We start from the raw sequence: 26,722 nt of genomic DNA, 5'->3' as shown, positions 1-26,722 counted from the left end.
CAGGGCTGCACAGAGAAACCCTGTCTTGAGAAAAAAAAAAAAGTTAAAGTGAAAAGAAAAGAGGAAATGATGACTGTTCCCAAGAGGCAACATGGCCACAGTCGATTTTCAGAGCAGAGTCTGAGACAGCTGGCTTTGTCTGGGCCCAAGCTGTTGGCAACTCCTAAGCATCTCTTGTGTCTGTACTACGGATTTCCTACCTATGAGAAACTGACTACATGAAAAAGATGTCACCTAGTAAGTAAACATATAGTTGACACCCAATAGTGACAATAGGGGCAGTAGTTAAGGGTATCAGTGGGTTTTCATACCTTTATGTAACTTAGCAATTACCAGTTACTTCACTTTCTTTTTCTCCTTCCTTCCTTCCTTCCTTCCTTCCTTCCTTCCTTCCTTCCTTTCTTTCTTTCTCTTTCCTTTCTTCCTTCCTTCCTTCTTTCTTTCGTTCTTTCTTTTGTTCTTCCTTTCTCCTTCCCTTCCTCCCTCTGTCCCTCCCTTCCTCCCTCTCCTTCCTTCCTTCCTTCCTTCATTCCTTCCTTCCTTCCTTCCTTCCTTCCTTCCTTCCTTCCTTCCTTCCTTTCTTTCATTATATATAGTGTTCTGCCTGCATGTATGTCTGCAGGCCAGAAGAGGGCACCAGATATCATTACAGATGGTTGTGAGGCACCCTGCGAATGCTGGGAATTGAACTTAGGACCTCTGGAAGAACAGCCAGTGCTGAGCCATCGCTCCAACCCTCAATTTCTCTTTCTTTTGATGCGGGATCTCACCATGTGACTGGTTGGCCTGAAATTAAATGAAGACCAAGCTGACCTCAAACTCAGAGGTCCATCTGCCTCTGTTCCAGAGTGCGGGGATCAGAGGTGTATGCCACTACCTCTGTAACCCGGGTTTTTCACCAGCGGCAGAATTATGAGGTGAGGGACTGCCTATCCGTCCGCACGGAAATGGCTGCTCTGTGTGAAATGAGCGCACACTTTTCCACCATACCTTACTCCTATCGCCTCAGATCCCTACTTCCAAAACAGCTTCCAGATTTCCCATGAGGTTTGGAAGAAATAAAACCTCAGAATAAGAGGAAGAAAGATAACACTGAAGCCATATAATAAAGTCACAAACTCTGACATTTTATCATTTTAGTCTAGAAAACTTAATCATAACTCTTTAAAATTAAGATGGTTTGATTTAAAAAAAATACCATAATTTCCAGAGAACTAGATTACATCAAAGCGTTTATGATGGATGTACTCATTTGTCCCATGGGACACTGGGCAGAAATGCAGCCAGCCCTCAGGTAAACACTGAAACCCAGAAAAGGCAGCCACTCCCTCCTCCATTTCTCATGGCTCCCCTCTGCCTTGACCCCTAGACACTTGTTCCTTCCCTGGCCAAGAGGATTCCTCTGTTCTTCACAGGATGGAAGGACCGTGGTTGCTGTTCTGAAGTTAGTGTGAAGGACATAAAAACTGACTTTCTGTCCCAAAATAACGTAAAGGAAGAATCTGACTGCTGAACCTTGGGGTCAGCGTTTCTTCCCTGAACCAATCAGACTTGGTCTGAAGGAGGAGGGCCAGTAAGCTACAGTACAACCTGAAGCCAGGAGCCCTGCCCTGGAGGACTAGAGAACCTAGCCGTAGATAAGGGAGACAGGGATTACGGACTGTGAGTCCTGAGACACCAATACACTGGCTTTCTTTACTGACCGAGGACACAGCACTCACCTAAAGCCAATCGGAGATACAGACTTTCCCAGGAAGACGCCAAAAAAATCAAATCTTCTCTACAGCTTCCTATGGACGCTAATAGGAAGTCAATGAAAAGTCAGGGGCCTCAACACATGGGCACTGCGGGAGCGGTCATTAAGTCAGGATCAATAATTAAACAAAGTCCTTCCTGGAACGTAGTAAACATTGTTAATTGCCTTCCTGAGTGGCTCCTCCTTCCTCAGGGTCATGTTCGTATTCAGGTATCTGCTCCTCCATACTGTGTTGGTATAGCCACTTCCTCTGCCCTGGGAAGGACTGTGACCAGCCTAGCATCCTCTTTGCCCCCCATCGTGTTAGGCCATGCATGGTGGCCTGTCTGTCCAGTGAAATGCGCTATAAAATCACCTGTAACTCTTGGAGAAAGATTCCCCAGGGCCTAAAAAATACACAGATGTAGCCATTCTATCTCCTTCCTCTCCGTCTTCTCTGCCTGGAGAGTAGATACAGCTGGAGCTGCTGGGGCCATATTGTAAGTGTGAGAATCACACCAAGAAAAGAGACAGGAAGAGCCCTTTGTGGTGGCTCACACTCCCAGTACTGGGATTAAAGGTATACACCACCATGCCTGGAAAAAAAATAATAAAATATTGAAGAGCCAGGTGGAGGTGGCGCACACTTTTAATCTCAGCACTACTGCGGGGGGGGGGGGGGGGGGGGGGGCGGCACGGGGACAGGTGGATCTCTGTGAGTTTGAGGCCAAGTGTTATGGTAAAAGTTCCAGGACAGCCAGGGCTATACACAGAAAAACCTGTCTCAAAAATTAATTAATTAATTAATTAAAAATAAAAATAAATAGATAAAATAAAATCTTATAGAAAGAAAATTGTGGTCTGTAAGGAAAGGAAAATTGCGCCGAGTAAGGCACGTGGACGACTTTCTCTATCTCCGGGAACTCTTTGTTTTTCTCTGAGCATGAAAAGTCTTCAACTTGTGATGGAAAACAGTTACTGACAAGATTTAAAAGGAAACATCCAGGATGGGAACAGAGCAGGCTAGGGGGAGGGACTGGGAGAGGGAGGGGAAATTGCCACCAGAATGTAAAACAAACAAACAAACAAAAAATGTATAATGCATAAATAAGTGAATAACCGCTGCCAGGGAGGAAAGGAAGTGCGGCGAGCGTCGGAATGGGAAAACACCACCCAAAGCATGGAGAGGGAAGCCCCTGTTCTTCAGCCAAGGGCTTGCCCAGGGTGCCAGAAACGCTGGGTCTGATCCACACCGCTGTGGAAACACAGGCCGAACCGTGAGCGGTCTCAGGGGCCAAAGGATGGAGCACGTGGCCTCTGCTGGACAAAGTAGATAAGAAGCCCTGGCGTCAGCAGAGAGGTGGAGGTAGGCAGGAGAAACAGAAGTGCAGGATTATATAAAGAGATTCGTGGTGGGAAAATGGAGGTCATTCGGTGTGGGTGAGAGGATGGCGACAAAGACATAAAATAAAGGGGGGCGGGGCATCGAGGTGGCTCGGGCCTGGGGGTGAACGCAAAGAACTGGGAATTCAAGGACAAACACCACACCAAGCTTGAGGCCAGCCTTAGATCCACAGGACTCTCTCAAAAAGCCAACAGTAAATGCTTCGCATGAAACAGTCAAGTCAAAATGAACAGGAATCATGTCAGAGGTGCATCAAAGCAAGGCGGCTTGGGGAAACTGAGACTAACAGCGTGGAAGTTCAGATGGGCGAAGGGGCATCTTAGGAGGAGTGTCTCATGGGGGCGGTGCCTCTTCAGGGGAGTTTCCCGTTTTGTTAGCTCCGGGAAATAAAATCAGACTAGCATAATTGCTGTCTTCCCACCCCATCCTTCCGTCAGCCCGTGCTTGGGAGTATCCAGCACACGTCGCTCAGCTCAGGCTAAGCCTTATCCACAGACTATTAGTATAAATACGCTGCACATTCATCTCCCAGCTGGTGTGAGGGACGGAAAGCCCCTGGAACTGCACCAAGTCCTTTGCCTTCTGGGCTGACACAAAGATTTTGTAAAGTTTTCTTAGGGTTTTTTGGCTTTGTTTCTTTTTTGGAGTGTTTCTGCAGTACACACCCCCAGGGATTCCAGAGAGCATACCCAATGCTCACTGCTGCACTGCACACCCCAGGGATTCCAGGGAGCACATCCAATGTTCTCTACCACAGTGCATACCCCAGGGATTCCAGGGAGCACACCCAATGTTCTCTGCCACAGTGCACACCCCCAGGGGTTCCAGGGAGCACACCCAATGTTCTCTGCCACAGTGCACACCCCCAGGGGTTCCAGGGAGCACACCCAATGCTCGTAAACCATCAAGCGTTTTTCTCACTGTTGCTTTTTGTCCTACTGTCTCAGTTCAGGGAGAAGCTGGGTGTCAGAAACACCTCATCAATGGGCCTCTGGGAACCCTGATGTGTTCACTTGATGCAGCCCACGCCTTCCTCAGACAGCAGGTCTCAGCGGTCAGTCCCTGCCTTCACCTAAAGATCCCCGCCTTGTTACCTGATCTCAACAAGGATTTACAAGTTAAGATCTGGAGCCAGGTGCAATGACACACATTTGTATTTGCAGTGCAGGTGGAGACAAGAAGGATCAGAAATTCAAGGGAAGGGTAAAGACCCGAATTTGGATCCCCTAACTCACATATAAAATTCAGGAATAACAGAACAAATCTGTGATCCAAGGCTAGAGCTTCAGTGGGAGGGATAGAGCTGCAAGCATCCCTGGAGCTAGCTGGTCAGCCAGAGGAGGCAATCTGCAAGCTTTAGGCTCAGCATCTGAAAAGAAATTAAGGGAAGACCAATTGAATTAAGATACTCAGCCTAGCCGGGCGGCGGTGGCGCACGCCTTTAATCCCAGCACTCGGGAGGCAGAGGCAGGCGGATCTCTGAGTTCGAGGCCAGCCTGGTCTACAAGAGCTAGTTCCAGGACAGGCTCTAGAAACTACAGGGAAACCCTGTCTCGAAAAACAAAAACAAAACAAAACAAAACAAAAAAAAAAAGATACTCAGCCAAGTACATGCATGCCTTTAATTCCAGCACTTGGGAAGCAGAGGCCAAGCAAATCTCTGAGTTTGAGGCCAGCCTGGTCTATAGAGTGAGTTCCAGGACAGTCAGAGCTACACAGAGAACCATCTCCAAACCAAAACAAAATAAGAAGAAGAAAGAAAAATAAATAAAAAAAACAAGATATTCAACTTTGCAGGGTAGTGGAGGTGCACGCTTTTAATCCCAGCACTAGGGAGGCAGAGGCAGGTGGATCTCTGTGAGTTCAAGGCCAGACTGGTTGGTCTACAGAGCAAGTGTCAGGAGAGCCAGGGCTACACAGAGAAACCCTGTTTCAAATAAATAAATAAATAAGGACAAAAATATTTGAAAAAGATCTGGGGTGCGGGTCCCAGATGTAGATCAGTGGTCGGAACCCCACTTCACATGATGTCCAGCTCCAAACAACAGAGCTCAGTCACCCTGCAGTAGGAGTAATTCCCACCCGTACTGAACACACTCACATGTGCTCTTGCGATTGCTGCCTAATTAAAGAGCATCCAAATCATTTCCATACCTCTTCAGTGTGTTAGTATTACAGTAATCTACAGAGGACCTCAATACATAGAGTGACGTGTATAGGCTACATGCAGATACTAGACCATTTTATCGACGATTTCAGTATCCATGGGTTGTTTCTGGGGTGGAGTTTCTGGAACCAGTCCTCAGGAAACTGAGGTGTAACTGTTTTGATCCCTGTTGTTCACATTTACACCCTTACGTCATCTGCAGTCTAACTTTACCAATGATGTTAGAGAAAAATCCCATCTTACTATTTCCTTATGGCCGCCAATTTCCTATTTATCTATCTATTCCTGTGCCAGCAACATTCGATAATTATTTATTTGCAATTTAAACTACTTTTTCACTTCGTGTTTCCAACATTGATTTAGCTATTTAGGAACTTCCCTCCTCCCATTCTGTGAAGTTTTATCAACTTCCTTAAAATTTTTAAAAAGATTTATTTATGGGGGCTGGAGAGATGGCTCAGCGGCTAAGAGCATTGCCTGCTCTTCCAAAGGTCCTGAGTTCAATTCCCAGCAACCACATGGTGACTCACAACCATCTGTAATGAGGTCTCTTGCCCTCTTCTGGCCTTCAGGCATACACACAGACAGAAAAAAAAGATTTATTTATTTATTACGTATACAGTATTCTGCCTGCATCACAGAAGAGGGCACCAGATCTCATTATAGATGGTTGAGAGCCACCATGTGGTTGCTGGGAATTGAACTCAGGACCTCTGGAAGAAGAGTCAATGCTCTTAACCACTGAGCCATCTATCCGGCCCCTCAACTTCCTTAAGTTGTGTTCCCTGATCCCCCAAGACATGTCTGTCTGTTGCTGACCTCATTGCTACAGATGCCATTGAGTTAAAGTGGAGTCAGACTGAACAGGGTGGGTTCCAATCCAATGACAGATATGTAGACAGAGACTGTGCTTTTGTTTCCTAGCCACCCAGAACCGAATAATCACACAGAAACTATGTTAATTACAACACTGTTTGGCCAATGGCTCAAGCATATTCCTAGCTAGCTCTTAATTAACAGAAATTAACACATTTCTATCTATCTGTGTATCACCACGAGGCTGTGGTTTACTGGTAATGTTCAGGCATCTTTCTCCTTCAGCAGCTACAGGGCGTCTCTTTGACTCCACCTTCTCTCTCTCTCTCTCTCTCTCTATATATATATATATAGATATAGATATAGATATAGATATAGATATAGATATAGATATAGATATAGATATGTTCAGATTTCCCCACCTGGCTATATTCTCCCCTGCCACAGACCAAAGCAGCTTCTTTTTCTTTAATTTATTTATTTATTGTGTATGCAATATTCTGTCTTCATGTACACCTGCAGGCCAGAAGAGGGCGCCAGACTTCATTACAGATGGTTGTGAGCCACCATGTGGTTGCTGGGAATTGAACTCAAGACCTCTGGAAGAACAGACAATGCTCTTAACCACTGAGCCATCTCTCCAGCCCCCAAAGCAGCTTCTTGCTTCTTTATTAACAAATGGTAAAAAAAAAAAAAATGAATGAATGAATCACAGCATACAAAGGGAAATCCCACATCACAGATGTCCTTATAATAGAGGGGAAATTTGGACACAGTCATAAGGAAAATTCCATGTGCTGGTGGAAGCAGAAACTAGAGTAACCTTTCTCCAAGCCACCATACTCCAAGATCACCAGACTTTACCAGAAACTGAACGCAAGCAAAACAGACGCCTCTCCAAGACCCTTCAGAAAGAACATGACCCTGCTACTCTTCCTTAAGATGCGTGGCCTCGAGAACTGAGCGCAATGCACTTCCGATGCTCTGTGCGTCTGTATCATGCTGTCGTTTGTTGTCGCAGCCCTAGGAGCATAAGACGTGTATTTTGTTCACAATAAGAAGGCAGAGTGTGTCTTTCCATTGGTTCCTGTGTGGATGGAACAGTATGTGAAGAAGGCGTGTCAATGGGCTTTTCTTGGTGCAGACACCATTTGTAAAGTATTTTTTGTCTTTGTGGGAGCTCACCAAAGGAGACTTGCTGAGAAGATGCTCTTAGTATCCAACAAGACAATATAGCATCTTCTGCAGACAATCTTTTTGTTCTGACTGTGTGGACTCATACACAAAGTGGCCAAGATGGCAAGAATGGAGGGTGGGTGTGTGCTCCACAAGATTGACCAGGTTAACGCCATTGATGGGGACCTTATCTGCCATTGGGAGACACCGGAACAAGCACTCAGCTAGGGTACCATTGTCCAGAATGATTGACAGTTGCCTGGTACGGGAGGATGACAGTGGCACACATGTATGCTCTGTGGATGGATAGATGATTTTCCAACCCGTCATGATTCTGCCGAGGCCTCTGAAGAATGCCTTATTTGCCTTCATGCCATTCCATACAGCATGGCTTCTGATCACAAGGGATGAGCCTGTACGCAATCAGCTAGATGTGGCTGTGCTAACTAAAGGTAGAATTACCTACGACACCTGCAGCAACTGTCCAAGTCAGCTCAGGATGCTATGACAAGACATGAAGATTGAGTGCCTTATGGACAGTAGAAACTTACTTAGCTCAGTTCTGGATGTTAGATGTCCAAGATGCCATCAGTGTGGTGTGCAATGAGGTCTTTCTTCCTCAGAAACAACTCTCTTTCCCACTCTGCCTCTGAGATAGCTCCACCATCTGTATAGTGCTCCTCCATCAGCATGTTTGCCTGAAGGCCAGAAGAGGGCACCAGATCTCATTACAATGGCTGTGAGCCATTGCTGGAATTGAACTCAAGACCTCTGGAAGGACAGCCAGTGCTCTTCACCAGTGCACCATCTCTCCAACCCAGGCGTGGGACTTTCAAACTAGGAATTTAAAGAGGGACCGCAGCAGTGGTGAAACACCTTTAAAGATGGTATTCTATCTTGCGAGCTTTACTATTTGCTCTAAGAAGGGGACTATTAGGCATATACGGGTCTAGAAACTAAGATTTGCCATCAGTTAGATTACTTTCCTAAAGCTAGCCTCTAAGGGGGAAGAAAAAAAATTGCCATCGGTTATTCAAAACAGTTATTTCTGAGTGAGCAGTCCTCTCAGAAACAGTTTCTTCTTGTCTTGGCAGCTCTGAGGTTTGCTTATATAACTTGAATTCCCCCCAAAAGGAACAGTTCCACCACCATACAGCCACGCAGTCTTCAATTCGGAAGATGGTGCTACCACTTGACCGTTTTAAACTCATGTCACAAACCAGTGGCCAGGGAAAGTGTCTGTACTCAGGGATATGTCTGGAACACAGACATTTCCAGGGACAGCCCTTCCCACTTCAGTACCCAATAGTGCATACTAACAAACAGAAAGCTGTAACAAAAAATCATAAAGGAATTGAAAATGCAGTACCTCATGTCTTAACGTTTAGGTCACTATGTAGGCCAGCAGACCAGCTGAACTTCTGAGGGCAAAGGAAATGTGGACTAAGTGGTGGAAAGGGGAACCAAGGCTCTGCAGCTCTGGCCTCAGGAACGGCGACAAAGCCAGGGTGATGGTAGCGTTGCACTTGTGTTCATTATGTGTGCATTGATTCATAAGTATTACTCATTATTTTCTTTTATGTCCATTATAACTTCATATCCAGGCTGTCGGAAGTTGGTTTTACAGCATATTTAGTAAGACTATGACTGAAATTAAAAAACTATCAGTAACTGGATGTGTGTGGCCTGACTCCACTCTCAGCACTTTCAAGGTGGAGGCAGGAGGATGATATATACGAATATGTCCCATGATAGTGGAGCAATAGGAAACCCTGTTCAAAATTTTAAAAAAAATTAAAATTAAAAAAAAAATACAGGGCCAGTGACATGGCTCAGTATGCTAAGGCACTTGTTGCAAAGCCTGAGTTCAGTTCCCAGGACCCACGTGGTAGGGATAGAACCGACTCCTATAAATCATCCTCTGGCTTCCATGTATGTGGCACGTGCCGTGGTTTGAATGCGACGTCCGTGACACTCTGGGGCATTTGATACGTGGTCCCTAGTTGGTGTAGCTATTTGGGAAGGCCTAGGAGGAGTGGTCTTGCTGGAGGAGGTGTATTCCTGGGGCAGGCGGCGAGAGTTCAAAGACTCACACCATTTATTTCCAGTTCACTCTCTGCTGCCAGCCTGCTGTTCAGTGGACATGGTGATGCACACCTTTAATCCCAGCACTCAGGAGGCAGAGGCAGGAGGATCTCTGTGGGTGTGAGCCCAGCCTGGTCTACAAAGTTCCAGGATAGCCAGAGATACACAGGCAGAGAAACCCCGTTTTAGAACCCCCCCCCACACACACAAAGATGTGAACCCTCAGTTCCTGCTCCCATTTGTCTGCTGCTGGATGCCAAGCTGCTTCCCCCGACTCTTTCCCCTCTGGACCCATAAACCAAATAAATGGTTCCTGCTTTTGCCTTGGTCATAGTATCACAGCAACCACAAGGAGCCAGATACACAAAATCAATCATGTAATTGTTTGTTTGTTTTTGAGACCGTTTCTCTCTGTAACTCTGACTGTCCTAGAACTCACTCTGTAGACCAGGCTGGCCTCAAACTCACAGAGCTCCGCCTACCTCTGCCTCCAGAGTGCAGGGATTCAAGGTGTATGCCACCACTGCCTGGCAATAAATGCAATCATAAAAGTAGTCGGTGTTCAAGTAATTTGTCATTTTGCTTTTGGAACTTATAGTAAAATGCATAAGCTCAGAGTTTATCATTTTAACCTTTGTGGATATGCCCTACCATTAAAGAACAACTTCCCCACAATTTTAACCACTTTTACTTGTCATGAAATAAATCCATCTTTTGTGTAATAATCACTATGTAACTACCCGACTCCACCAGCTTTTCTGTCCCCGCTAACAGAAATTCTGTGTGTTGAGCAATCGGCTTCCGTTGGGCCGTGCCATTCTTTCTGTCTCCATGACTGGCTATCTTATGTACGTGGAATCATATAACATTACCTTCTTGTAAATGGATTTGGAGAGGAAGTAAGGAGTTTGGGGGACTGAATCCAGGGCTCTGCATACTAGACCACATGATCTACCACTGAGCCACATTCTGAGATCCTATGGAACTGTATTCTTTTTTTTAATATTTATTTATAATGTATACAATATTCTGTCTGTGTGTATGCCTGCAGGCCAGAAAAGGGCACCAGACCTCTTTACAGATAGTTGTGAGCCACCATGTGGTTGCCGGGAATTGAACTCAGGACCTTTGGAAGAGCAGGCAATGCTCTTAACCTCTGAGCCATCTCTCCAGCCCCTGGATTCTTTTTTTTTTTCAATATTTATTATGTATACAATATTCTGTCTGTGTGTATGCCTTCAGGCCAGAAGAGGGCACCAGACCCCATTATAGATGGTTGTGAGCCACCATGTGGTTGCTGGGAATTGAACTCAGGACCTTTGGAAGTCCAGGCAATGCTCTTAACCTCTGAGCTACCTCTCCAGCCCCCCTGGATTCTTTTTAAAAAGATTTATTTTGCTTGACATGGTGGTGCATGCTTTTAATCCTAGGATTGGGGAGGCAGAGGCAGGTAGATCTCTGAATTTGAGGCCAACCTGGTCTACAGAACTACTTCCAGAACAGCCAAAGTTCCAGAACAGCCAAAGCTATAAAGAAAAACCCTGTTCCAAAAAAACACATGCGCGTGCACACACACATTATGTTTATTTTATTTTGTATTATGTGTATATAAATGCGTGTTTGTGAATTTGTACACATGATTGCAGATGCCCATGGAGTCCAGAAGGGGGCACCAGAGCCTTTGCAGATGGAGTTAGAGGTTGCTGTGTGGTGCTGTATGTGGGAGCCGGACCAGTCACTGCCATTAACCACGGGGCCATCTTTCCAATCACAATCACTAATTATTTGTAATCATTAATTGGTGTGATTTTATAGAATTAAAAATCATAAACCTCAGAGATTCCATCTTACACCTGTAAGAATGGCCAAGATCAAATATACTGATGACAACTTATGTTGGAGAGGTTGTGGGGAAAAGGAAACACTTCTGCATTGCTGGTGGGAGTGCAAGCTGGTACAGCCCCTTTGGATGTCAGTGTGGCGATTTCTCAGAAAATTAGGAAACAACCTTCCTCAAGACCCAATAATACCACTTTTGGGTATATATCCAAAGAATGCACAATTGTGCCACAAGGACATGTGCTCAACTATGTTCATAGCAGCTGTTTGTCATAGCCAGAACCTGGAAACAACCTAAATGCTCCTCAACCAAAGAATGGATAAGGAAAATGTGGTACATTTACACAATGGAGTACTACACAGCAGAAAAAAAACGACATCTTGAATTTTGCAGGAAAATGGATAGAACTAGAAAACATTATATTTCAAGTGAGGTAACCCAGACACAGAAAGACAGTTATCACATGTACTCACTCATAGATAGTTTTTAAACATAAAGCAAAGAAAGCCAGCCTACAAATCACAATCCCAGAGAATTTAGACAACAATGAGGACACTAAGAGAGACTTACATAGATCTAATCTACATGGGAAGTAGAAAGTAGAAAAAGACAAGATCTCCTGAGTAAATTGGGAGCATGGGGACCTTGGGGGAGGATTGAAGGGGGAAGGGGAGAGACAGGGAGGGGAGCAGAGAAAAATGTAGAGCTCAATAAATATCAATAAAAATGTATAAAGAGAAAAAAATAATATCAAATCAAAACAATAAAATAAATCTAAACAAAATTAAAAGTCAAAAAAGTAAAAGATGAAATGTACAAAAAAATTATCTAGCCAGAGAGAAATAAGCTACATTTTTCACTAGGAACGTTAGATTTTATTTTTATGGGTTAAAATAATTTGCCATTATTAGTACTTTTCTACAAATTTAGAAGCTGTTAAATAGTTTCCCGTCTCAAAAGCAAAGCAAAGAGCCAAGAAATGTGCTCAAGACAGGCTCTCTGGTCACCAGACACACAGCACGGGCGCGGGGGAGGGGCAACGCAGGTGCAGCTCATTGCCTTTCAGCTCCATTTTCCTTTCTCTTGCTGATGAACCTTTCTCTTTTGCCAGCTCGTGCAATGTTAGGCCTCCTCCATAGAGGGCACTAGAGAGACACTGCCAGGCACTGCGGTTCCCTCCCCACCCCGCTGGTTCCAGGGGCTCTTCCTGTGTCGAGTTGCACAACCTCCAGCAGGGATCCACCTCCGACCCAGAGGAAGATTTCCGGCTCACCCAGCCCGCCATGCCCTGGGCAGCAGTCTGAATCGCAGTCCATCGCCAGCTCTCTTCCAGGTGGTTCCTGGAGGCAAGCTCCCTGAGCTTCGCGTTACATTCCTCCTGGTCAATGTTCAGTATGGTTTCCTGTTACCGCCATAATTACCAAATCTCTCCCCGTTTCTTTCTTTCTTCTCCTCTTCCTCCTCTGTTCCCTATGGACCCCCGACTAACCTGGGGCTCTCTCTGTTAGTTCTTATTTCAGGGATAGATTAGTTGCGTAACTTAATCAAAGTCAATCCCCAGCACCAAAAAATACATAAATAATAAACAAATAAATTAGCCTGTTCTGTGTCCGCTTCAATTCCTTCCTCCTGAAGTGTCCATGGTATTAACATTTTACAGTTTCTTAGATTTCAGTTCTGGGTTGTAACTGATCTCTTTATCCACTTCACTTTTCTTTGAACCTAGTTGCTTTTTTCCTTTTTAAGGATACGATAAGTACATCCGAACGTTTCGTATTTCTTCATTTCAGTACTTTCTCAAAAACAGTGTGTATGTGTGTGCATGCACGTGCATGTGTGTGCATGTGCACGCGTGTATGCGTGTGCACATGCGTGTGTGTGTGCATGTGCATGTGCGTGCGTGTTTGAGGCAGGATCTCATCTCACTATGTAGTTCTGTACTCACTACGTAGATCAGGCTAGCCTAAAGGCACGAGCCGCCATTCCTGGAACTCATTCTGTAAACCAGGCTGGTCTCCAATTCACAAAGATCCACCTGCCTCTGTCTCCCACATGAGGGGATCAAAAGTGTGCACCTTTACACTTTTAAAGTGGGTCCTTGTGGGATGAACCTCCTGAGAATGTGTAAATCAGACATGTTAGTTTTATTATGCCCACTGTGTGTGTGTGTGTGTGTGTGTGTGTGGTCTTTTATTTTATTGAGACAGCGTTTTGCAGAGCTCAGGCTAGCCTCCAACTCATTATGTAACCCAGTACGGCCTGGAACACCTTATTATGTAACATGACCGGGGATGACCTTGAACTCCTGGTCTTCACGCTCACCGTCCAAGTTCTAAGATTAAAAGCTTACGCCACCACATCCAGCTCTCCTCTTTTTCTGCCTTACTTTTAGCCCGGCTTGACTTCCCTCTCAGAATCCTGCCTCAGTCTCCAGTGCTGTGTTTCCTGAAGTGAGCACCATGGCCCAATCTGATCCCTGGACTCTAGATGACTATTTATTTAGAATTTTAAGTATAAAATTCTAGACTCAAAGGGTTTCTGTTTTGTCTTTTAGCGTTTAACAAACACTACCATTTTGCGGTCGGTGCACCTTTGAGAAATCTAATATCACGGCATCTCTGTTTCTAGAAGAGACTGTCTTCTTTATCTTTAATGCTTTTAAATTCCTCCATAATGTGTCTCCTGTGGACTTTTCTTATCTCTTCCCTTTGTTGCTTTATGAACCCTTTCAACCTGAAACTTGACTCTATTATTTATTCCGAGTGCCCTCTTCCTTCTCTGACTTAGAGGAACACAGATCCCAAAGCAGGCTGCACAGGGCAGGGCAGCACAGACTCATTCATTCCCTTTAACTTCTCCTTCCAACTTGTCTCTCATCGACTCTTGCGTTTGCTCCTCTGTCCCCCATGTTTTCTTGCTGTATTTAGTCATTGACATTTGCGGCAGTTTCTCCAGGTGTTTTTTGAGCCAGAATCAGCAAACAGCATCTTATAGGGGTAACCATCCCATTCTGAGTGTGCTGTGAGTGCTCAACCCCTCGGGGTACACACTGTCACTGCTTTGGTGTTACAATGGCTAAGTACATGCTTAGCTAGAGAGTGTGGGTGACAGATGAAACTTGCGCTGTACTAGCTGACGGTTTACAGAAAGAAACACTTAATGAGCCTGGGATGTAGTCAGTTGGTACAGTGCTTGCCTACCTGCCAAAAGTCCTGGGTTTGATCCCCAGCACCTCACAAAACCAGGCATAGTGGTACGTGCCTGTCATCTAAGTCACAGGAGATGGAAACTGTAGAAGCAGGAAGATCAGGAGGAATTCAAGGTCACACTCCTCAGGTACATAGAGAGTTCAAAGCCGGCCTGAGCTATCTCCCCCCAACAAACAAACAGAAACAGGCATTGGTGGCATGTACCTTTAATTCCAGCATTCGGGAAACAGAGGCAGGTATTATCTCTGAGTTTGAGGCTAACCTGATCTACAGTGAGTTTCAGGCCTGTAAAAGCTGCCCAGTGAGACTCTGTTTCAAATAAAATGAACCTGTCTCTGCCTCTTGAATGGTGGAATTAAAGGCATGTGCCACCATACCCAGTTTTAAAATTTTGTTTTAAAGAAAAAAGTTTGAAAACCTCTATTCCAGAGTAGGAGTGAACCCTGTTTCTCTTTCTAGCCATGGACCTACAGTGTGCCTTGCCCAGGGTTGCTGAATGAATAAATGAACAAATAAATAAATATGTTCTGAAACACAGATACTATCACACACACGCACACACACACACACACACACGCACACACACACACACCATACACACACCACATACACCATACATACACACACCACACACACCATACATACACACACCACACACCATACACCACACACACCACACACCATACACCACACACACACACACCATGCTAGGCTAGAGACCAAACCCAGAACTCTAAACTCTCTCCACAAGCCTCCTACCACTGAACTAAATCCACAACCTGACTGATAGTATTTCAGAAGGGAAAAGTGAGAAATATTATTCTGAGGGGCCAAAGCGTTCCAGCTTAAGGGACTAGAAACAGTACACGACTTCGCAACGAGAATTGAGGGAGCTATTCTAGCAGAACAGAATGAGTTACCAGAAGGAAGCTGATGTTTACCTACATGAGGCCAGATAGTCTCTCTGTACTTCAGACCAAACAATACGCAGAGAGCATGGAGAACTAGATAGGAGCCTTCGGCCAGCTTCCACCAAGGCAGGCCCTGAAGCTATGCAGGAGCATGATGTAATCTTGGCCATTTCATTAACTTCCTTTAGAATTGGGAAAAATAAGTGTTTTCATAAAAATGTACTATTTATTTTATTTTGTAATTTTTATTATTAATTATCACAAATGAATAACTGTTTCTTTTCTTTTATTCTTTCTCTTTTTCTTTTGGTTAGTTTTTGGTTTTTTGAGACAGGGTTTCTCTGTGAAAAAACCCTGGCTGTCCTGGAACTCATTCTGTAGGCTGGCCTCAAACTCACAGAAATCTGTCTGCCTCTGCCCCCAAGTGCTGGATTAAAGGCGTGGCCCACCACTGCCTGGCAAATGACTTTTTTCTTAAGGCAAAGACTAAAAGAACAGTCAACCCCTTCCCCCTCCCCAAAAAAACAAACACACAAATGGGGCCTTGGTGGCACACATCTCTGACCCTAGCACTCAGGAGGCAAAGGCAGGCAGAGCTCTGAATTCTATGTAGTGAGAACCAGAACTACATAGAGAGACCCTGTCTCAAACAACCAAAACCAAACCAGCCCCTCCCCCACAACACACAAAAAAATAAAAGAAAAAGAAATCACCTCATTAGTTTAACGCCGTTGCTGCATGTAGAGTGTGTGATCTGGCTTTAGTAAAATTAGACCTGAGCCACATAGTTTAAAGGAAAGAGGCTGTGAAGTGTTGAGCTTCCAATGACCTACTTAAGAGGGCTCCTCCTTTGGCTGCTCTGTGGAAGACAGATCAGGGAGAGGAGATTGGAGACAGCAGGGTAGGCAGCTGCGTAGCAGCCAGCAGGAGCCCACACGCTCAGTGCAAAACTCATACTTGTTGGCAAAAGTGATGTCAGGCCACTAGGAGCCGGGTGTCGAGCAATGCATGCACGTGAAATGGAGGCAGTTCTTTTCATGGTAACCAGGTGTGCAGAGGTCGTGTTTGCATACCTGCCTTCCAGGGAGTCCAGAATTTCTCCATCTACCCACAAGCTCTACCTGGCTTTCTATACATTTCCTACATGGCCTAGGGATTAGGACCACAGCATCACCGGCTCCAATTCTTTTTCATACAACAATCAGAGTAATTTTTCTACAGTGTAGTGCAGTCAGAGCAACCCCCTGGGGCTAGAGAGCTGGCCCAGTGGTTGGTGTACACCGCGATTCTTACAGAGGGCTGCATTCACCACTCCTCCACTCCCAGGGTGTTGGATGTCCTCTTCCGGCCTCTATGGACACCAGGCACACACGCAGTGTACATACAACATACATGGAAGCAAAACATTCACACACATAAAAATCAAATAAATCTTGAGCCATCTCCTCACGGCTCAGTATATCGAGGATGAATGGGAAATGCGTTTGGTTGGCATGTAGGGCCCTCCACCATCAGTCTGGCGGCTTAGCCTAGCTTTGGTTTTTAACTAGTGGTGGCTAAGGATAGCACCCAAAACCTTGCCTATGTGATGCAGGATTCTACCACTGAGTTCCAACCGTCTCGGGCCCTGTCTTACTACTTACCACTGTCTCTGATAAGCTTTGCCTTGAAGGCCAGTTCTTCCTCTCTGTCCGTGACTCTTTATTATTGTCCCACTAAAATAACAAGAAGTCAGAGTAGGGGTGAGAAAGCTGTTTTCCTACCATTCTCTCTACCAGGCTTGGACTAATCTGGCCCTCCTGCCTCAACGCCAACATTTTCCTTGTCTTATCTTCAGCATCCCCCAAGTCTAGGTTCATTTCTTTCCTTCCCATTTGGGTCCTCTGCCAGAGGGGCAGTTACTCTTAACCACTGAGATGTCTCTCTAGCCCCATGTCTTTCTTTGGAGACAGGGTCTCATTTGTAGCCTTGTCTGGCCTGAATTCTATATTGTAAACCAGGTTTGGGGATCCCCTGTCCTCAGATTCTAGGCTTTGCACCACCGCAAGCGTGCAATCTGCCAGGCTCACCCTCTCAGGGCTAGTTCTCCTGTCACAGGCCTGTGCTCGGCTGCCTAGCTGGTTAGTACCTGTTTACCACTTGATGGAAGAAGCTCGTGCCCTTTGGCTTGTCCACACAGCCATCTGGCACAAACCGTCCATAGTGCTGGCTTAAGGTGCTCGGATATTTCTCACCACAGAGCCTAGAAGACTTTAGTTGACAAGCATGTCCAGGTTGTGATGTCAGGGACCATCCACGCCTGGCTTTATCTCAGTGTTGTTTCTCTTCCCTTTGGACTATTCAGGTGTTTGGGGGATAATAGCCGCATGAGCATCTGTGAGCCCCATGGATTCTCTTGTTTGTTAAGTCAAATCGTAGGAGAAAATTATCATAAAACACCTCAGGAGATTCATAGGAGGAACAGGCTAAAAGGAACCATCATCAAAAGCCCCTCCCCCCCCAATTAGTTTGTGGTAGTTTTTGCTTGTTTGATTCTTGGATCACTGATTTCAGAGACTGGCTTTACCTTAGAAGAAATACAAGCAGGAATGTGTGTGATTATGTTGACATCATTAAGAAAGTCAGGCCTGGCATGATGTACATGCCTCCGATCTCAGCTACTTGGGAGGCTAAGGCAGAAGGACTGCTTAAGCCCAGACCTTCAAAACCAGCCTGGGCATTACAGTGAAGCCCTGTCTCAAAAACAAACAAGCAAACAAAAGCGCTAGAACTTCCACCGTGTCTACTAAAAGGCATAGAAGAATGTCTGTGAGGAAAAAGGTGCTGGACTGGGGTAATCCCAGCACCTGGGAGGCAGAGGCAAGTGAATGGCTGCAAATCTGAGGCCAACCCGGGCTACTTAATGAGTTCCAGGGCAGCAAGTGCTACATTGTAAGATAAGACCTTATCGCAAACACAAAGCAAACAGGAGCGAGAACGTAGAGGAAATGTCAGGGAGCTAAATGCCTACAGCTTTATTGCAGTTGTGTGTCTGTTTGGCTTTGTTTTAGTATCCACCTCAGCCCTACCCCCGAGACAGGGCTTCTCTATGTAGCCCTGGCTGTCCTAGAACTCAATCTCTAGACCGGGTTGGCCTCGAACTCAGATCTTCCTGCCTCTGCCTCCTGAAGGCTGAAATTAAAGATGTGCACCACCAAGCCTGACACCATGCCTGGCTTTACTTGTTGCTGTATTAGCTTGCTTATTTTCTTTCTTTTATATTTATTTATTATTTATCGGAAGAAGAGGTGACCTGAGTGTCATGGTGGAGGTTGCGGTCAGAGGACACTCTGGGGTGTCTTGGTGGAGGTGGCGGTCAGAGGACAATCTATCTGAGGTGTCTTGGTTTGCTCCTTCCACCATTTGGGTCCCAGGGATGGAACGCACATCATCACACTTGGTGGCGAGCACCTTAACTGCCTGACCCAGCTGGCCAGAACTCAAACTCTCAATTCTCCTGCCTCAGACTGCCAAGTGCTAGGATTGCGAGCATTCAATACTGCACCTGGCTTTGTTTAATTTCTTTCTCTTTTTTTATATGTGTGTGTTTTTGTTTTGTTTTTTCTCTGTGTAACAGCCCTAGCTGGCCTGGAACTCACTCTGTAGACCATGCTGGCTTTAAACTCACAGAGATTCACCTGCTTCTGCCTCCCAGGTATTGGGATTAAAGGTGTGCACCACCACCACCAGGCTATTTCATTCCTTTAGATTATGGCATAAATTGGAAAAGAACTGAACCAGAATGTAGCTCAGCAGTAGGGAACTTACCTGACATATACTCTGCTCTAGATTTGTGCCCCAGAATGTCACACATAATTTTTTCAAATAAGCAAATAAAACAGCCTACATCTTAGTCATGTAGAACATGACTTGGAAAACAAAGAGAACAATAATATTTACTTATTTGTTTTTATTTGTGTGTGTTTGTGTATGTATGGATGTGAACATGGAACTGCGGAGGTCACGGGACAGCTTGTTGAAGCAGGGTCCCTTTTGTACCTGCTGTTGCCTGTGTGCTCCAGGCTAACTGGACTGAGAGCTTCCAGGCAATTCTTCTGCTCTGCAAACTGCCTTGAGGAAATGTTGGGACTATAGCTGCATACCACCGAGTTTAGTTTTGTGAGATTTTAGTCATTTTAATTTTATGTGGATCTGTGTTTTGTTCTGTCTGTATGTCTGTGTGCTCCTGTGTGCAGTGTCCACAGAGAGCAGAAGAGGGTGCCAGAAACTAGAAATAGGGATGGTTGTGAACCAGTGTGGCTGATTGGAACTGAACCCAGGTCCTCTGGAAGAACAGTCAGCACTCTTAATACGGAGCCTTCTCTCTGGGCGGTGGTGGCACCACCTTTAATCCCAGCACTTGGGAGGCAGACAGAGGCAGGTGGATCTCTGTGAGTCTGACGTCAGCCTGGTCTACATAGTGTGTTATAGGACAGCCAGGACTGTGTAGAGAGATCCTGTCTCAAAAAATGAAAAAGGACTTACTTATTTTGTTTCTGTTTTGAGAGAGGGTCTGACTATGTAGCTCTGGCTAGCTTCAAATTTACTGTGTAAACCAGACTGGTCTTGAACTCATAGAGATCACCTGGCTCCACCTCTTGAGTGCTGAGTTTAAAAGTATGTGCCACCATACCCAGCTATTTATTTTTAGACCCATTTCCACTATCGAGCCCTGGTCTGGCTATCCTACCACTCAGGATGCTGTGCTACTATTTTACAAGTGTGTGTGGAGTGGGTGCTGTGGAGTCCCTGGAACTGAAGTCACAGGCGGTTCTGAGCCACCCAGTGTAGGTGTTGGGGATCAAGCTGTGGTCCTCTGGTCCTCTGCAAGAACAAAAAGCTGCCTCAGCTGCTCAGACACCTCTCCGGCCCTGATTTAAGCACTTCTAAACGTCCTGCTATCAGTGAGGAAGCCAACCAGCCGCACGGTGTGCTGAAAACTGCTCACTAACTCACTGGCGTCTGCTGTGAGCTAGGGTTTGTCATTGTGCCACTCTTGTCACAGAACCTTCAGGAGGTCACACGAGTGGTGCTCTATGAACCAAAACACCATTGCTCTCAGCGTCAAATAAAAAACTTTTTTCCAGTGTCAACATCAGATCCCTCCTGTCTTTTACAATGAGGTACATATTAGAATATATATATATATATATATACATTATATATACACACATATGAGGTATATAGCAAGAAAAGGTTTAAAAACATATTTATTGCTGAGAACAGATATCAGATTCCTTTTTTTCTTTTTCTTTTTCTTTTTTTTTTTTTTTTGAGACAGGGTTTCTCTGTGTAGCTTTGGAGCCTGTCCTAAAACTCTCTTTGTAGTCCAGGCTGGCCTTGAACTCACAGAGATCCGCCTGCCTCTGCCTCCCAAGTACTGGGATTAAACTGGCATCTCCCAGATGCCAGTTTCTATTAGAAATTTGTAAGAATGTCCAGAGGTGATTCCTGTCCACTCCGATCAGACTGTTCTAGCATTTCTTCTGAAGACACCCACTACCCTTGCGTAGCTCTATGATACAGCATGCCTTTGGTTCAGTCCCAAGTATTACAAGCTAGGGGTGTTCACATAGCGCGTAAAGGCTTGGGGAAAGGGGGGAGGGACCTGGTTTCTTCGGTCAGCACTGCACAGTCCGAGCACAGTGCCATACACCTGTAATCTCACTCTGGAGGTGGAGGCGGCAGGACCAGAACCCTGCTCAAGGTCTGCCTCAGCGACAGTGTGAGTCAGAGACCAGCCTGAGCTACATGAGAACGTAGCTTTTCAAACACTTAGGGGCAGCAACAAAAATCCCCATTTAATCGGGGACACCAAAATTATTTTCACAGTAACGTAAATGAACACAATCTCGCCGTGGGGGCACAGCAGAAAGGCAAGTTCTGCATTGTTGAACTGTGTCCCTATATTTCGGAAAACAATCCATGGGAAATAAAGCCCAGTAGTCAATAAAGTGTTTAATTTGGAAATGCAAATATTTATCGATCCGATTTTCAATTTTGTGAACAGTGAAGGTCTTATGAGGGACAAAACAGTACTTAATTGAAAAAAAAAGAGCGGGGAGGGGGTGGAGAGAACCCAACACATAGGAGGGCTTAGTTTTCTTACGTTGTATTTATTTACACTGACACTAGATTACAGCTGAGCAAACTGACTTTCATAGTTAAAAGACATGTAACCAGGCATAGTGGCGCATTTTAGGGCACCCAGAGATACCTAGCGGGACTTTGTCTCAAAAAGAGAACACTCGTGGGCGTGTCCTGGGACATTTCATATAACAATCTTCCTGGCTCTTTCTGGGAAATAAAAGTGAAGTTCCGGATTGGGGACAGCTGATGCTGGTTAGCTTGCTAGGATTAGGACTCTTAAGGAACTGAGCCCTTCTTCCTGTGGGTCTCTACTACAAGGTCCCCAACATCCATTAGGATTCCCAGGGGTTGAGCGAGCGCAGCGCAAAAAGCCCAGCTTTCCTAAAGTCACTTTGAGGCTAGTGATTTTGAGCACTGTATTTTCCAGAGTTTCAGTTTCGTTACTTGGGAAACCGGAACAAAGTATCTGTTTAAGAAGGTTTCTAAGCAGATGAACTGGGCCTGTGAGTGAAGAGCCTTTTTCAGCTCCCCCAGATGTTAGTTATTATCGCCATTAAAGGACATGGAATCCGTTCCAATTGTACAGGAGCTTGCAAAAAGCCTCCTTGACACTCTCCGTCGCAACTTGACCCGGAGCTTAATCTGGTTGTCAAGCCCGAAGGTTATGGTGTCCCCGCAGCAGCCTGGGGCAGGGTCACTCACGCGGTCAGCGCGGTCACTGCCGCGTTCTCTCCAGAACCGCAGCTTCCCCACGATCCTCCCACCCGCGTCTCCGTAGCAGGACCGCGATGTTCTTCGCCTTTGGGGTGGCGAGGGCAGGAGGGTGTGGGCTGGGGCGGAGCTGGGCCGGGTGGGGGGGTGGGGTAAAGCGAGGGGCGTGGCTTGGCACGGAGGGCGTGGCCTGGGCCGCCGGGCGTTCCGGGCGGCCGATGCCCGAAGCTGGCGAACGGGTAGCTGGCAGAGCCCTGTGCACTCGGCCCGCAGCCTGCACGCGCCGTGGTGCGAGCTGCACCCTCGGGTCCCCGCGGCTCTAGGGCCGAACTCGCGTCCCTGCATCTCAACAGGTCAAGGAAGGTGACGAGGACGCCCCAGCCGGGACTGGAGGACCAAAGGAGCTAGAAGGTAAGCCGAGCTCTGCGTGCCTGGGGTCTGGGGTCCTCTTGGTCCTCGGCGCCGCAGTCGCGAACTTTTCGGCAGCCAAGCCGCCCCGCACGCTAACTCAAGGCCGGCCTTGCCACTTTCCGGGTGGGAACCTTTCGGCAGAATGGAGCAGAAGACAGGCGCGCGCCTCCTCTGTCTGCGGTTCCGCTGCAGGTAGCTTCCAGAAACCCACGGGGACGAGGACCTGAGAGGTCGCTCGTTCACCCTCGCCCCCTTGAGCCTCGTGTCCTGCGGGAAAAATGTCCCGTTGTTGGAGGCTGGTCCCTGAGTTGCGTAACCCGGAGTCCGAGAAGTTTCTTGAGTACAGCCAGGTTCTTCCCTCCTCCGCTTCCGACTCTCCAATCCCAGCATCTGGCAGGAGATTAGTGGTACCTACTGATCCCCTCTAATTGTGATGGAGAAGAGGTGTGGGGCGGTGGTCAGCATCCTCCAGGCAGAAAAAGTTGGAGGCACTTCTGAGAACTCCTGTGCCGGACGGAGGAGACGGCGTTTTAAGAATAAGGATTGGCTAGTTTCTTTGGACGCTATCCCCAACCCCCACTGTTCTCTCCAGGGTCGGGTCCTTGGTGATTGAGTCTCTAACCCTCGGTTAGTGAGTTAGAGGGGCACGGTTCGAGGGGCGTACGAATCATACGCTTCCTGTGTGGAACCCTACTTCCATGAACGGAGCCCTGAGGGACCTTCCAGCGTCTTGCGGTTTGGGTTTTCTCCACCAATACTGTTATGCAAATCGTCCTAAGACCCTTGGCTTTGGAGGTTGTGGCTGTGTCCGAATCTTCCGAGAACCAGACAGAGCTGGCGGAAAGCCCTGACTGCCGGCGGTTCCATTTGCCTTGCATTGTACTCTTTTGAAGGGTAGGGTGGGATAATTTTAATCCTGTTGGTGCGCCATGGGGGGTATGACCCGCCGCTGAGGAACTTGGCACATTGAAAACCTTCAGTGCGGAACCATGACCCGAGATGCAGACGCAGTGCTGCCTGGGACAGTTGCAAAGTGAGAATTCCGAGCCCTGCAGTGGAGCCCTGCATTGAGAAGTCCTAAGAGTGGGCTTTGCGCAGGACTCAGGACAAGGTCATGCGGAATGCAGGAAGGTGGGGGTGGGCAGCAGCCCTCTCGCAGACCTGGGCGGTGTGAGGCTGGTGATCTTAGATGGGGGCCCGCAAAAGGGAAAGACTCAACTTCTTCCCTGCGGCTTACAAACACCTAGCTATGGCCCTGCTTGAGTGTTTGCTTCCTCTGTCTAATGTATTTCCTTAGCTTGCCTTTCATCTTTAGTGGGAAGGATTCCGTGAGTGGGTATTCTAGAAATAGATTCACAAGTGATTGAAAATTCTCCATGGCTTGCTTGCTCCACTTAAAGGTGATTTCTTGACTGTGGGGAAGATAAACATGCCTGAAAGGAAAGGGGAGAATGGAAAGCTAACAATCCCGGGGAGAATAGGAGAAAAGGTAAATTCTAATTAAAACTAGGGGAACGCATTAGAATCCAGGCAATACAGTGTTAAATTTGAGACCACTCTGGGCTATGTAGCAAATTCTAGTTCAGCCTGGACTACAGACCAAGACCCTGTCTCAAAACAAAACCAACAAAACACAAGGGAAGAAAGAACAATTTTCTACCTTTTTTTTTTTTTTCAACACCGAGGACAGCAAGAACTTAGGACGGAAAGGCTTTGAGGTGAGAAGGGTCAAAGTGAGAGAGACTTAGGAGACCGAATTTTAGACAGGAGTGATTGTTTCTAGTTTTGAAATATTCCAAGTTTACTGACTCCAGGGATGTGGCACTAGCCGGTTCGATCCTGGGAATATCTTTTGCCTTCTGCAGAAGGAAGCTGGGCTGTTACACATTGGCGTTAATATATCTTAATTATTCAGTGCAGAAAGTGCATTTCTATAGGGCCCTTGGCTTTGGTCATTTGTGTAACTTTTTGACCTTGCAAAAAGACAGTTTTGATGAATCATGTTGTCTTCAGTGAGGATACAAAAATCACCCAAAGATTGTACAATATAGAAAAATAAATACTATTTTATTTATTTTTAAATACTGTTTTTCTCACTGTATGCAGGACAAGTTGCCCTCCCCACCCCACCCCCGCCCCAGAAGTCAGTGTTCCGTTATGGGGTAATCAGACAGTATCAGAACCCGCTGTTTCTCTGGCTTCCTACTTGGTTTAACTGAATTTTGAAAAGCGCTGGTTGAGCTAACAGGTGGTGGTGGCGGTGATGGTTCCTCCTGTTCATCCTCTCTCTGCCTCCTTTTCATCCTTCTGGTTTTTGTTTTGTTTTTGATTTTTCAAAGAATCTCACTATGTAGCTCAGGCAGCCTTTGTGATCCTCCTGCCTCACCCTCTACTGAGGTTACAAGCCACTACACCCAATTAGCACTCCTAGACATTCAGTTAAGATATACATATATTTGGGTCTGGAGAGATGACTCAGTAGTTGAGTGACTGGCTGCTCTTCCAGAGGACACCGGTTCAATTCCCAGGACTCACTTGGCAGCTCACAACTGTCTGTAACTCCAGTTCCATGGTAATCAACACCCTAACAGAAGCATGCAAGCAAAACACCAATGCATATAAAATAAAAAGTAAATGCACTTACGAATTGTAGCTTTATTAGACACCTATTTTTTTTTCCAGACAGAGTTTCTCTGTGTAGTCCTGGCAATCCTTAGCTTCACTCTGTGAACTATTCAGGAAAACTCACAGAGATCCTCCTGCTTCTGCCTCCTAGGTGCTGGGACCAAATGTCTGTGCCACACACTCAGCATACACCAGTACATATTTATCCATAAAGTTGTTCAGTTAATTACTGCCTTCGGTGTTGAAAAAAAAAGGTAGAAAATTGTTCTTTCTTCCCTTGTGTTTTCTTGGTTTTGTTTTGAGACAGGGTCTTGGTCTGTAGTCCAGGCTGAACTAGAATTTGCTACATAGCCCAGAGTGGTCTCAAATTTAACACTGTATTGCCTTGACTTCCCATGAGCCGGGATTATAGACATGAGCTATGATGTCTGCCTCCTTTGCTGTTTGCAGATAAGTCTTTTGATATTTTCTTTGTGCTGTAACAAATAAAGCTTGTCTGAAGATCAGAGCGTGGAGCTAGTCACTCTAGTTCGAGCTTAATCAACATTCTCACACTAGTTAGCCATACGGAGACCAGACAGTGGTGGCACTAGGTCTTTAATCCCTAGCACTAGGGAGGTGGAGACAGGAGAAGAATATGGGGTCAGGGGAGACAGGTGCTCATTGCATTCATACTGAGGTTTCCTGGAGAAAGGCCCAGAGACAGGATTGCCCCTTTGGTCTGGGGATTCAGTAGGGCAAACAGTTTCTCTAGTGGCTGGCCGCCCTGCTTCTCTGATCCTTTGGTTTTCACCCCCTAATTAATATCTGACTACGGGCTTTTGTTAATACTAATTAGAATTCGAGCTATAGAGTGTATCTTTATTTTATGTGTATGAGTGCTGCCTGCGAGTATGTTAGTGTACCCATGTGCATGTGGTGCCCGCAGAAGCCAGGAGGTGGTGGCAGAGCCCCTGAAACTGTCTTCTGGCTTCTGTGGGTCCCTACATGGGGGAGGAGGGCTTACAGCCATATAGGTGCTGGGAACTGAACCTGGGTCCTGTAAGAGCAGCAAGGGATCTTAACCATTGAGCCATCTCTCCAGCCCCATCCAAACAAATTCTTACTATGTAGCTGCAACTAGCCTGGGACTCCAGAACTTCCTGCCTCAGCTTTTGAAGTGCTAGGATTGTTGGTGTGCTCCACCACACAGGCAGCTTAAAATCAAGCTTTTGAAAAGAAATGTGTTTTTATTACTTTTGAAAAACAAGTGGAAAGAGTTCCATGCTCAGCTCTCATCAAATCTGCATAATCTCTCATGGAGTTAGTTGAATGTTAAAATCTAAGTCCTGAAATAGCCCTATATTTTCACTTTTTAAAAGTCAAAACTGGGCTGCAGAGATGGCTCAGTAGTTAAAGAGCACTGGCTGTTCTTCCAGAGGACCTGGGGGTAGTTTCCAGTGGGTACATAACTCTAGCTCCAAGGTCTCTGACACCCCTCAATGCCCCCCTCATATATATTC

General features: G+C 46.1%; 1 protein-coding gene across 2 annotated transcripts in view; it reads left to right on the top strand.

The window, feature by feature from the left end:
- Positions 1-22,390: 22,390 nt before the first annotated feature.
- Aff1 (AF4/FMR2 family member 1) overlaps positions 22,391-26,722 on the top strand; it is a 160,674-nt gene continuing 156,342 nt past the window's right edge. For both annotated transcript variants that reach the window (XM_038323757.1, XM_038323748.1), the window contains exon 1: positions 22,391-22,595. The gene's annotated coding sequence lies outside the window, so the exon portion shown is untranslated. The remainder of the gene's footprint in view (positions 22,596-26,722) is intronic.

Source organism: Arvicola amphibius, chromosome 1, assembly GCF_903992535.2.
Source record: "Arvicola amphibius chromosome 1, mArvAmp1.2, whole genome shotgun sequence".
Taxonomy (NCBI): Eukaryota; Metazoa; Chordata; class Mammalia; order Rodentia; family Cricetidae; genus Arvicola; species Arvicola amphibius.
Note: the sequence above shows the minus strand (reverse complement) of the source record. Positions and strands in the feature narration are given on the sequence as shown.